Source organism: Pseudophryne corroboree, chromosome 3 (assembly GCF_028390025.1).
Source record: "Pseudophryne corroboree isolate aPseCor3 chromosome 3, aPseCor3.hap2, whole genome shotgun sequence".
In the NCBI taxonomy this organism is placed as follows: domain Eukaryota; kingdom Metazoa; phylum Chordata; class Amphibia; order Anura; family Myobatrachidae; genus Pseudophryne; species Pseudophryne corroboree.
Window position 1 is genome coordinate 326,475,410 of NC_086446.1, and position 12,287 is coordinate 326,487,696.

Genomic DNA, 12,287 nt, shown 5'->3' on the forward strand with positions numbered 1-12,287 from the left:
GCAGGTTCCATGCAAGGAATTTTCAGTGGGACCTGTTAGACAAGTGAGGATCGCATCTTCAGATGCATCGGCTGATCACCCTGTCCCCGAGGGCCAGGGTGTCTCTGCTGTGGGGGCTGCAGAGTGCTCATCTTCTCGAGGGCCGCAGATTCGGCATTCAGGACGGGGTCCTGGTGACTACGGATGCAAGCCTCCGAGGTTGGGGCGCAGTCACTCAGGGAAAAAACTTCCAAGGACAACGGTCGAGTCAGGAGACGTCCCTACACAAAAATATTCTGGACCTAAGGGCCATTTTCAATGCCCTAAGTCAAGCAGAACTCCTGCTTCAAAACCAGCCGGTGCTGATTCAGTCAGACAACATCACGGCTGTCGCCCATGTAAACCGACAAGGCGGCACAAGAAGCAGGATGGCGTTGGCAGTAGCCACAAGGATTCTCCGATGGGCGGAGTATCACGTGCTAACACTGTCAGCAGTGTTCATTCCGGGTGTGGAAAACTAGGAAGCAGACTTCCTCAGCAGGCACGACCTCCACCCGGGAGAGTGGGGACTTCATCCAGAAGTCTTCACGCAGATTGTGAACCGTTGGGAACGGCCACAGGTGGACATGATGGCGTCCCGCCTCAACAAAAAGCTAAAAAAGTATTGCGAGACCCTCAGGCAATAGCTGTGGACGCACTAGTGACACCATGGGTGTACCAGTCGGTTTATGTGTTCCCTTCTCTTCCTCTCATACCCAAGGTACTGAGGATAGTAAGTAAGAGAGGAGTAAGAACTATACTCGTAGTTCCGGATTGGCCAAGAAGAACTTGGTACCCAGAACTACAAGAAATGATCTCGGAGGACCCATGGCCTCTGTCTCTCAGACAGGACCTGCTACTGCAGGGGCCCTGTCTGTTCCAAGACTTACCGCGGCTGCGTTTGAAGGCTTGGCGGTTGAACGCCGGATCCTAACGGAAAAGGGCGTTCCAGATTAAGTGATTCCTACACTGTTAAAGGCTATGAAAGTCGCTGCCTGAAGTTCAGACGTTGTTAAGGGAGTGGCACCTTGGGATCTCAACGTAGTTTAGGATTTCCTAAAATCACATTGTTTTGAGCCACTTCAGACCGTGGAGTTGAAGTATCTCACGTGGAAAGTGGTCATGTTTTTGGCCTTGGCTTCGGCTAGGCGTGTGTCAGAATTGGCGGCTTTGTCATGTAAAAGCCCTTATCTGATCTTCCATATGGACAGGGCAGATTTGAGGATTCGTCCCCAATTTCTCCCTAAGGTGGTATCAGCGTTTCATTTGAACCAACCTATTGTGGTGCCTGCGGCTACTCGGGACTTGGAGGATTCCAAGTTGCTGGACGTAGTGGGGGCCCTGTAAATCTATGTTTCCAGGACGGCTAGAGTCAGAAATACTGACTCGCTGTTTATCCTGCATGCACCCAACAAGCTGGGTGCTCCTGCTTCTAAGCGGACTATTGCTCGCTGGATCTGTAGCACGATTCAACTTGCACATTCTGCGGCTGGACTGCCGCTTCCTGAATCAGTAAAAGCCCATTCCACGAGGAAGGGGGCTCTTCTTGGGCGGCTGCCCAAGGGGTCTCGGCATTACAACTTTGCCGAACTGCTACCTGGTCGGGGTCAAACACGTTTGCAAAATTCTACAAGTTTGATACCCTGGCTGAGGAGGACCTTGAGTTTGCTCATGCGGTGCTGCAGAGTCATCCGCACTCTCCCGCCCGTTTGGGAGCTTTGGTATAATCCCCATGGTCCTTACGGAGTACCCAGCATCCACTAGGACGTCAGAGAAAATAAGAATTTACTCACCGGTAATTCTATTTCTCGTAGTCCGTAGTGGATGCTGGGAGCCCGTCCCAAGTGCGGATTATCTGCAATACTTGTATATAGTTATTGCTTAACTAAAGGGTTATTGTTATGAGCTATCTGTTCAGTGAGGCTCAGTTGTTATTCATACTGTTAACTGGGTATAGTTATCACGAGTTGTACAGTGTGATTGGTGTGGCTGGTATGAGTCTTACCCTGGATTCCAAATCCTTTCCTTGTAATGTCAGCTCTTCCGGGCACAGTTTCCCTAACTGAGGTCTGGAGGAGGAGCATAGAGGGAGGAGCCAGTGCACACCAGATAGTACCTAATCTTTCTTTTAGAGTGCCCAGTCTCCTGCGGAGCCCGTCTATTCCCCATGGTCCTTACGGAGTACCCAGCATCCACTACGGACTACGAGAAATAGAATTACCGGTGAGTAAATTCTTATTATTACGATTACAGGAATTTTTTCAGGATACTACTGTACCATCACTTCAGAAGGTTCTACTATCCATGCATTCATCTCAAAACATAGCTCTTCCAAGTTTGATCCACCATCATCAAATGAATCTATGAAGACGTACACACACCTCATTAGTGACTCCGTCACGAAATTTAATCAAGCATCTACTACAATTCATTATAATTTAACGCTGAAGGAAAAACAAGCACTAACCCAGCTGGGTTCATATAAGGACATTGTCGTACGCCCCGCCGACAAAGGGGGTGCGATCGCTATTCAAAATTTGAATGACTATATAACAGAAATTAATAACCAGCTTAGTGATGTCACTACATATAGAAAATTAAGCATTGATCCATCAATACAGTACAAACAGGAACTGGACTCACTACTGGTACAAGCCGAAGTAGATGGACTCATTTCAGCTAAATTGTGCAAAACCTTGATCCAGGACTTCCCCGTAACTCCTATAATTTACACCGTTGCCAAAATCCATAAAAGTGTCACCCAGCCTCCAGGACGTCCTATATTTTCCGCGAGAAATGCACTGTATCAACCAGTTTCTAAATTACTTGATATGATTGTGCAACCCTGCATCATCAAACATCCTCGCTTCATAAAAGACACCACCAGTTTCATTCAGAAACTCACCGTGCTTGATAAAGTCCCTGACAATGCCATCCTTGTTACGGTGGATATATCTAGCTCATATACATCAATACCCCACGATGCTGGCCTAGGAGCTATGAAGCAATTCGTTATTGCAGAATCCATCAGGGACTTGGACCACAAGTTATTTCTCAAATTGCTGCAATTAACTTTGACCAGGAATTATTTTAACGGAGAATTCTTTCATCAACTCCACAGATGTGCGATGGGCAGTGCCATGGCTCCTAGCTACACAAACATATTTATGTTCTATGAGGAAGATGACATGTTTTTTAAACATCTTGACTGTCAACAACATTGTTTATTGTACGCACGGTACATAGATTATGTATTCATCATATGGACTGTGTTAGGCGCCGGGGTCCGCATGTCCGCGCGGCCCGGCGCCTAGCCACTAGGGACGCCGTGCGCGTTCAGCCGCCGGCTCCCTAGCAACGCTAGACGCCGGGCGTGCTGAGCCGCACGGACCCTAGCAACGGGGACGCCACGGGCGGACCGCGTTCCCCGTTGCAGGGCCTAATTAACAAGCACACACACTTGTCCTCTGGCCGTGCAGCAAGGCAGCTGCACGGCATTTATTCCCAATCAGGCTCTAAGCAGCTGATTGGAGGACTCCCTGTTAAATACCTTCCCAGTACTTCTCACAGACGCCGGTAATAGCTTCCTGCATGCTGCTTTGGTTTGCTGAGAGTCTGTTCCAGTCCTGCTGTATCCGGTCATTCCTGTCCTCAGAAGTCCTGTATTCGAGAGTTGTCATCTCATCCAAGGAAGTCGTTTGGTCCCCAGTTGTCCTGACTGATCACCTTTGTATATCGAGTGGTGTTCCGTGAGTTGCGGCTCTGCCGTGTGTTGCGGCTCAGCCGCTTTATCTTTATTTCTCTATCGTCCTAGTGGATGCTGGGGTTCCTGAAAGGACCATGGGGAATAGCGGCTCCGCAGGAGACAGGGCACAAAAAGTAAAGCTTTCCGATCAGGTGGTGTGCACTGGCTCCTCCCCCTATGACCCTCCTCCAAGCCTCAGTTAGATTTTTGTGCCCGGCCGAGAAGGGTGCAATCTAGGTGGCTCTCCTAAAGAGCTGCTTAGAGAAAGTTTAGCTTAGGTTTTTTATTTTACAGTGAGTCCTGCTGGCAACAGGATCACTGCAACGAGGGACTTAGGGGAGAAGAAGTGAACTCACCTGCGTGCAGGATGGATTGGCTTCTTGGCTACTGGACATCAGCTCCAGAGGGACGATCACAGGTACAGCCTGGATGGTCACCGGAGCCTCGCCGCCGGCCCCCTTGCAGATGCTGAAACATGAAGAGGTCCAGAATCGGCGGCAGAAGACTCCTCAGTCTTCTAAAGGTAGCGCACAGCACTGCAGCTGTGCGCCATTTTCCTCTCAGCACACTTCACACGGCAGTCACTGAGGGTGCAGGGCGCTGGGAGGGGAGCGCCCTGGGAGGCAAATAAAAACCTATTTGGCTAAAAAATACCTCACATATAGCCTCCGGGGGCTATATGGAGATATTTAACCCCTGCCAGAATACACTAAAGAGCGGGAGACGAGCCCGCCGGAAAAGGGGCGGGGCCTATCTCCTCAGCACACAGCGCCATTTTCCTTACACAGCTCCGCTGGTCAGGACGGCTCCCAGGTCTCTCCCCTGCACTGCACTACAGAAACAGGGTAAAACAAGAGAGGGGGGGCAAAATAGTGGCAAAAATTATATTATAAAAGCAGCTATACAGGGAGCACTTATTATAAGGCTATCCCTGTCATATATAGCGCTTTTGGTGTGTGCTGGCAAACTCTCCCTCTGTCTCCCCAAAGGGCTAGTGGGGTCCTGTCTTCGTTAAGAGCATTCCCTGTGTGTCTGCTGTGTGTCGGTACGTGTGTGTCGACATGTATGAGGACGATATTGGTGTGGAGGCGGAGCAATTGCCAAATATGGGGATGTCACCTCCTAGGGGGTCGACACCAGAATGGATGCCTTTATTTATGGAATTACGGGATAGTGTCAACACGCTAAAGCAGTCGTTTGACGACATGAGACGGCCGGACAATCAGTTAGTGCCTGTCCAGGCGCCTCAAACACCGTCAGGGGCTGTAAAACGCCCTTTGCCTCAGTCGGTCGACACAGACCCAGACACAGGCACTGATTCCAGTGGCGACGGTGACGAATCAACCGTATTTTCCAGTAGGGCCACACGTTATATGATTTTGGCAATGAAGGAGGCGTTACATTTAGCTGATACTACAGGTACCACTAAACAGGGTATTATGTGGGGTGTGAAAAAACTACCTATAGTTTTTCCTGAATCAGAAGAACTAAATGATGTATGTGATGAAGCGTGGGTTGCCCCCGATAAAAAGATGCTAATTTCAAAGAAGTTATTAGCTTTATACCCTTTCCCGTCAGAGGTTAGGGCGCGCTGGGAAACACCTCCTAGGGTGGACAAGGCGCTCACACGCTTATCTAAACAAGTGGCGTTACCCTCTCCTGAGACGGCCGCACTTAAAGATCCAGCAGATAGGAGGATGGAAAATATCCAAAAAAGTATATACACACATACAGGTGTTATACTACGACCAGCTATAGCGACAGCCTGGATGTGCAGTGCTGGAGTAGCTTGGTCAGAGTCCCTGATTGAAAATATTGATACCCTGGATAGGGACAATGTTTTACTGTCTTTAGAGCAAATAAAGGATGCATTTCTTTATATGCGTGATGCACAGAGGGATATCTGCACACTGGCATCACGGGTAAGTGCTATGTCCATTTCGGCCAGAAGAAGTTTATGGACGCGACAGTGGTCAGGCGATGCGGACTCAAAACGGCATATGGAAGTTTTGCCGTATAAAGGGGAGGAGTTATTTGGAGTCGGTCTATCAGATTTGGTGGCCACGGCTACAGCCGGGAAATCCACCTTTTTACCTCAAGCTACTCCCCAACAGAAAAAGACACCGACTTTTCAACCGCAGCCCTTTCGTTCCTTTAAAAACAAGAGAGTAAAGGGATATTCATATCTGCCACGAGGCAGAGGAAGGGGGAAGAGACACCAACAGGCAGCTCCTTCCCAGGAACAGAAGCCCTCCCCCGCTTCTACAAAAGCCTCAGCATGACGCTGGGGCTTCTCAAGCGGACTCGGGGGCGGTGGGCGGTCGTCTCAAGAATTTCAGCGCGCAGTGGGCTCACTCGCAGGTAGATCCCTGGATCCTGCAGATAATATCTCAGGGGTACAGGTTGGAACTAGAGACAGATCCGCCTCGCCGTTTCCTGAAGTCTGCTTTACCAACGTCCCCCTCCGAAAGGGAGACGGTTTTGGAAGCCATTCACAAGCTGTACTCTCAGCAGGTGATAGTCAAGGTACCTCTTCTACAACAGGGAAAGGGGTATTATTCCACTCTATTTGTGGTACCGAAGCCGGACGGCTCGGTAAGACCTATTCTAAATCTGAAGTCCTTGAACCTGTACATAAAGAAGTTCAAGTTCAAAATGGAGTCACTCAGAGCAGTGATAGCGAACCTGGAAGAAGGGGACTTTATGGTGTCCTTGGACATCAAGGATGCGTACCTCCACGTTCCAATTTACCCCTCACACCAGGGGTACCTCAGGTTCGTTGTACAAAACTGTCACTATCAGTTTCAGACGCTGCCGTTCGGATTGTCCACGGCACCTCGGGTCTTTACAAAGGTAATGGCCGAGATGATGATTCTTCTTCGAAGAAAAGGCGTATTAATTATCCCATACTTGGACGATCTCCTAATAAGGGCAAGGTCCAGAGAACAGCTAGAGAGGGGATTAGCACTGTCTCAAGAAGTGCTAAAACAGCACGGCTGGATTCTGAATATTCCAAAATCCCAGTTAATGCCGACAACTCGTCTGCTGTTCCTAGGGATGATTCTGGACACGGTTCAGAAAAAGGTTTTTCTCCCGGAGGAAAAAGCCAAGGAGTTATCCGAGCTTGTCAGGAACCTCCTAAAACCAGGAAAGGTGTCTGTACATCAATGCACAAGAGTCCTGGGAAAAATGGTGGCTTCTTACGAAGCAATTCCATTCGGCAGATTCCATGCACGAATTTTCCAGAGGGATCTGTTGGACAAATGGTCAGGGTCGCATCTTCAGATGCACCAGCGGATAACCCTGTCTCCAAGGACAAGGGTATCTCTTCTGTGGTGGTTGCAGAGTGCTCATCTATTGGAGGGCCGCAGATTCGGCATACAGGATTGGATCCTGGTGACCACGGACGCCAGCCTGAGAGGCTGGGGAGCAGTCACACAAGGAAGAAACTTCCAGGGAGTGTGGACGAGCCTGGAAACGTCTCTTCACATAAACATTCTGGAACTAAGAGCAATCTATAATGCTCTAAGCCAGGCAGAACCTCTGCTTCAAGGAAAACCGGTGTTGATCCAGTCGGACAACATCACGGCAGTCGCCCATGTAAACAGACAGGGCGGCACAAGAAGCAGGAGTGCAATGGCAGAAGCTGCAAGGATTCTTCGCTGGGCAGAGAATCATGTGATAGCACTGTCAGCAGTGTTCATCCCGGGAGTGGACAACTGGGAAGCAGACTTCCTCAGCAGACACGACCTTCACCCGGGAGAGTGGGGACTTCATCCGGAAGTCTTCCACATGCTGGTAACCCGTTGGGAAAGACCAATGGTGGACATGATGGCGTCTCGCCTCAACAAAAAACTGGACAGGTATTGCGCCAGGTCAAGAGATCCGCAGGCAATAGCTGTGGACGCGCTGGTAACGCCTTGGGTGTACCAGTCGGTGTATGTGTTTCCTCCTCTGCCTCTCATACCAAAAGTATTGAGAATTATACGGCAAAGAGGCGTAAGAACGATACTAGTGGTTCCGGATTGGCCAAGAAGGACTTGGTACCCGGAACTTCAAGAGATGATCACGGAAGATCCGTGGCCTCTACCTCTAAGGAGGGACTTGCTTCAGCAGGGTCCCTGTCTGTTTCAAGACTTACCGCGGCTGCGTTTGACGGCATGGCGGTTGAACGCCGGATCCTAAAGGAAAAAGGCATGCCGGAAGAAGTCATTCCTACTTTGATTAAAGCAAGGAAGGAAGTAACCGTGCAACACTATCACCGCATTTGGCGAAGATATGTTGCGTGGTGCGAGGATCGGAGTGCTCCGACGGAGGAATTTCAACTGGGTCGATTCCTACATTTCCTGCAATCAGGATTGTCTATGGGTCTCAAATTGGGATCTATTAAGGTTCAAATTTCGGCCCTGTCGATTTTCTTTCAAAAAGAATTGGCTTCAGTTCCTGAAGTCCAGACTTTTGTTAAGGGAGTGCTGCATATACAGCCTCCTGTGGTGCCTCCAGTGGCACCGTGGGATCTCAATGTGGTTTTGGAATTTCTAAAATCTCATTGGTTTGAACCACTAAAAAAGGTGGATTTAAAATATCTCACATGGAAAGTGACCATGTTACTAGCCCTGGCTTCGGCCAGGAGAGTGTCAGAACTGGCAGCTTTATCTTACAAAAGCCCATATCTGATTTTCCATTCGGACAGGGCAGAACTGCGGACTCGTCCGCATTTTCTCCCTAAGGTGGTGTCAGCATTTCATCTGAACCAGCCTATTGTAGTGCCTGCGGCTACAAGTGACTTGGAGGACTCCAAGTTACTGGACGTTGTCAGAGCATTAAAAATATATATTGCAAGGACAGCTGGAGTCAGAAAATCTGACTCGTTGTTTATATTGTATGCACCCAACAAGATGGGTGCTCCTGCGTCTAAGCAGACGATTGCTCGTTGGATCTGTAGCACAATCCAACTTGCACATTCTGTGGCAGGCCTGCCACAGCCTAAATCTGTAAAGGCCCACTCCACAAGGAAGGTGGGCTCATCTTGGGCGGCTGCCCGAGGGGTCTCGGCATTACAACTTTGCCGAGCAGCTACGTGGTCAGGGGAGAACACGTTTGTAAAATTTTACAAATTTGATACTCTGGCTAAGGAGGACCTGGAGTTCTCTCATTCGGTGCTGCAGAGTCATCCGCACTCTCCCGCCCGTTTGGGAGCTTTGGTATAATCCCCATGGTCCTTTCAGGAACCCCAGCATCCACTAGGACGATAGAGAAAATAAGAATTTACTTACCGATAATTCTATTTCTCGGAGTCCGTAGTGGATGCTGGGCGCCCATCCCAAGTGCGGATTATCTGCAATAATTGTACATAGTTATTGTTAACTAATTCGGGTTATTGTTTAGGAAGCCATCTTTCAGAGGCTCCTCTGTTATCATACTGTTAACTGGGTTTGATCACAAGTTGTACGGTGTGATTGGTGTGGCTGGTATGAGTCTTACCCGGGATTCAAAATTCCTCCCTTATTGTGTACGCTCGTCCGGGCACAGTACCTAACTGAGGCTTGGAGGAGGGTCATAGGGGGAGGAGCCAGTGCACACCACCTGATCGGAAAGCTTTACTTTTTGTGCCCTGTCTCCTGCGGAGCCGCTATTCCCCATGGTCCTTTCAGGAACCCCAGCATCCACTACGGACTCCGAGAAATAGAATTATCGGTAAGTAAATTCTTATTATTTTCTGTTTTTGGAGCATTTGCGGAGGGTTCCGCTTCCACAAGTCCTCTCTGGAACTCGGCGGTGCTGGGTAGGAGAAGTGGACAAGTGGATATTTTGGTTGTCCTTTTCCCTGGCAGTGTTTCCGCACATATTCTAGTTTTAAGTTAGCTTGTAGCCCCTGGCCTGGTTGTTTAGTCAGAGGGCCCCTTGTTATCACCCTGCCTCGGATTTCCCTTTGTCTCTCATTATGACCTGGGGGGGCATCGGAGTTGGGCAGACATAATCCGCCCTTCAAACGCGGCTGCCATGGGCTCAAGCAACCATAGTCTCGCAGGGGATTTCCGACAGCACGGGTGAGACAACGGAGTTAGGGCGCCAGGGGCTATTTTCCATTCCCGCTCCCTTCCCCAGCATTTCGTTCCAGTGCTCCGGTCCTCGCAAAAGATCTCCTCAGACCAGAGTGCTGGAATCATAACAGACTGGTAGTGAGGAACAACTTACAACTCTGCTTATAAGGATTAATGCATGTGCATCCCCTATAAAGACCACATATGAGTTCAGCTATAATACCATACATTATCTCGATGTTCAAATAAGGATTGTGAACAGCCAAATATACACTAGTTTGTATACTAAAACAACAGACAGAAACACTTTACTCCACGCCTACAGCCATCACCCAAAAGTCCTAAAAAAAAAGGACTGCCAAGGTCTCAAATGCTACGAATAGCCCGTATCTCTATTGATGAGAATGCCAGAAATTGTGGACTTCAACTCATTGTTGATAAATTTGCAGCTAGAGGATACAATTTTAGAGATCTTCTACTACAACAAGAAGAGGTAAAACAAATACAGAGACAATCCTTATTGCAATCAACAAAAAAACAAAACAAGAACGTATTCCCTGGAAAATGCAGTTCAACACCAGCAGTGGAGTTGTACAAAGGGCAGCACATGCGTTGTGGCCCATTGTTTCCTCAGACCAATCATTGCCTTGCTTTAAAAACAGAAAACCCATGGCATGTTTTATCAGGGGCCGGAGCATAAGAGATACTGTAGTCCATACGGACATTACAGGATTTGCCAAAAGCTGTACTCCAGCGCACACTTTTTTACAACGGCAACCAGGCAGCTACAAATGCATTAATTGCACTACGTGCAAGCACAGTATTATTGGAAAAAGGTTCCCGCATCCACACCAGTCCAAACTGTATCTGATTAAGCATGTACTAACGTGTCAAACGACGCATGTCATTTATACCATCACATGCCCTTGCGGCCTCACTTATGTGGGAAAAACAATTAGGACAGCAAGAATCAGGATGGCTTTACACCGGTCTGCATTAATAGCAGCTCTTTTTGCAGGCGCCTCTGGTCAACCAGTTCCACGCCATTGGATTCAAGCCAAACTTTGCTTTGCAGACTTTAAACACCAATTAATCGACCATGTACCAGTGTGTCTGCGTGGAGGGGATCGTGATGGTGCTCTATTAAAACTCAAATCCAAATGGATCCATACTTTGGACACAATTGCTCCCAAGGGATTGAATGAAAGATTCCATTGGAATATCTTCACGTGACCAAGAATGTTTGACACGTACTGCCCATGACAACCACTGCCTTAACATCATTTGCTTGGCTTGTTTTCTAAATAATTGCTCATATACTATCTGGCGCTATTCATTAGCCGAGAGAGGGGTTTGTGGGAACCGCACCGGTCTATTAATAGTTTTTGTATGAATAGAAATCTGGATAATGTCCTCTGAGAAACTGAATTTTCTATTTCGGAATTACTTCGGATTAAGGTAACTGTACATATGAAAAGATACTGTGTCTTTTTCAGGTGCACTCAAATTTGTTACCATTCAGTGGTGCTCCCATGAGTCAAAAAAGTATCGGAAAAGGGATACCAAATAAAGAGAAATGGAAAAAAAGTAGACTCTTGTTTGGGAGCACTCAACCTCAGATGGACTAAAGTATATCAATGGGGTCGATTCAATTCGGCAACTTATGAATAGCGTCGGGAATTAGCTCCCGACGCTATTCAATTCAGCTGCTAGTTACCCGCAATTGTCGGGAATTCTTCTCTCATCCCAGGGGGGTGAGAGAAGAAAACCGACAAAGGTGCTGCCGCGCGGCCGGCGCGAGGCTGATTCTGTTGGGAATCAGCATCGCCGCGGGTAGTTAAGTCGGAGAATGCCCGTTCTCCCGACAAAACTACCTGTTAAGTCGGCGAGAACGGGCTTTCGCCGACTTAACTTTAGCTGAATTGAATAGCGTTGGGAGCTAATTCCCGGCGCTATTCATAAGTTGCCGAATTGAATCGACCCCATTGTCTTATACGATAAAATCATGATTTTAATAATTTCTTAATAAAATATGTAGAATTATCGGAGTTCAATAGGTATGTGATTCAAGGCTATTAAGCAAAAATATTTATATAGATTAGAGTAGATATTTAGCAAAAAATGCTATAATATAATATAAGCCGGAAAATCTTTTTTATGGTCAAGAGGATGTCACCTTTTAGTCTCAGTAATGTCCTTCATAAAGAGTATATGACCATCATTCATACTGCAGAAATCCCTAAGGGAAATTTAGTTGCAGAAAATTAAATCATAGGTCATATGGATCCGAGTACCTATCTGTGACATATATTTTGGCAGCAATATTTATTGCAGTACCAGGATGTTCCAAGGTGGTCTCCCATCCAAGTACTAGTCCGGCCCTCCACTGCTTGGCTTCCAAGATCGGAAGAGATTGGGCATCTCCAGTGGGGAATGTCCGCAATTTATATGCTGGCCCTTTTATTTGTCACCTTAACCGG

The 12,287-nt window shown here is 47.9% G+C and overlaps 1 protein-coding gene and 1 pseudogene across 4 annotated transcripts in view; one reads left to right on the top strand and one right to left on the bottom strand.

Annotated features, from left to right (window-relative positions):
- The window catches only part of GDAP1L1 (ganglioside induced differentiation associated protein 1 like 1), a 349,133-nt gene that overhangs the window by 75,872 nt on the left and 260,974 nt on the right, over positions 1 to 12,287 (top strand). The window lies entirely within an intron of this gene.
- On the bottom strand, positions 12,133 to 12,252 carry LOC134896253 (5S ribosomal RNA; annotated as a pseudogene).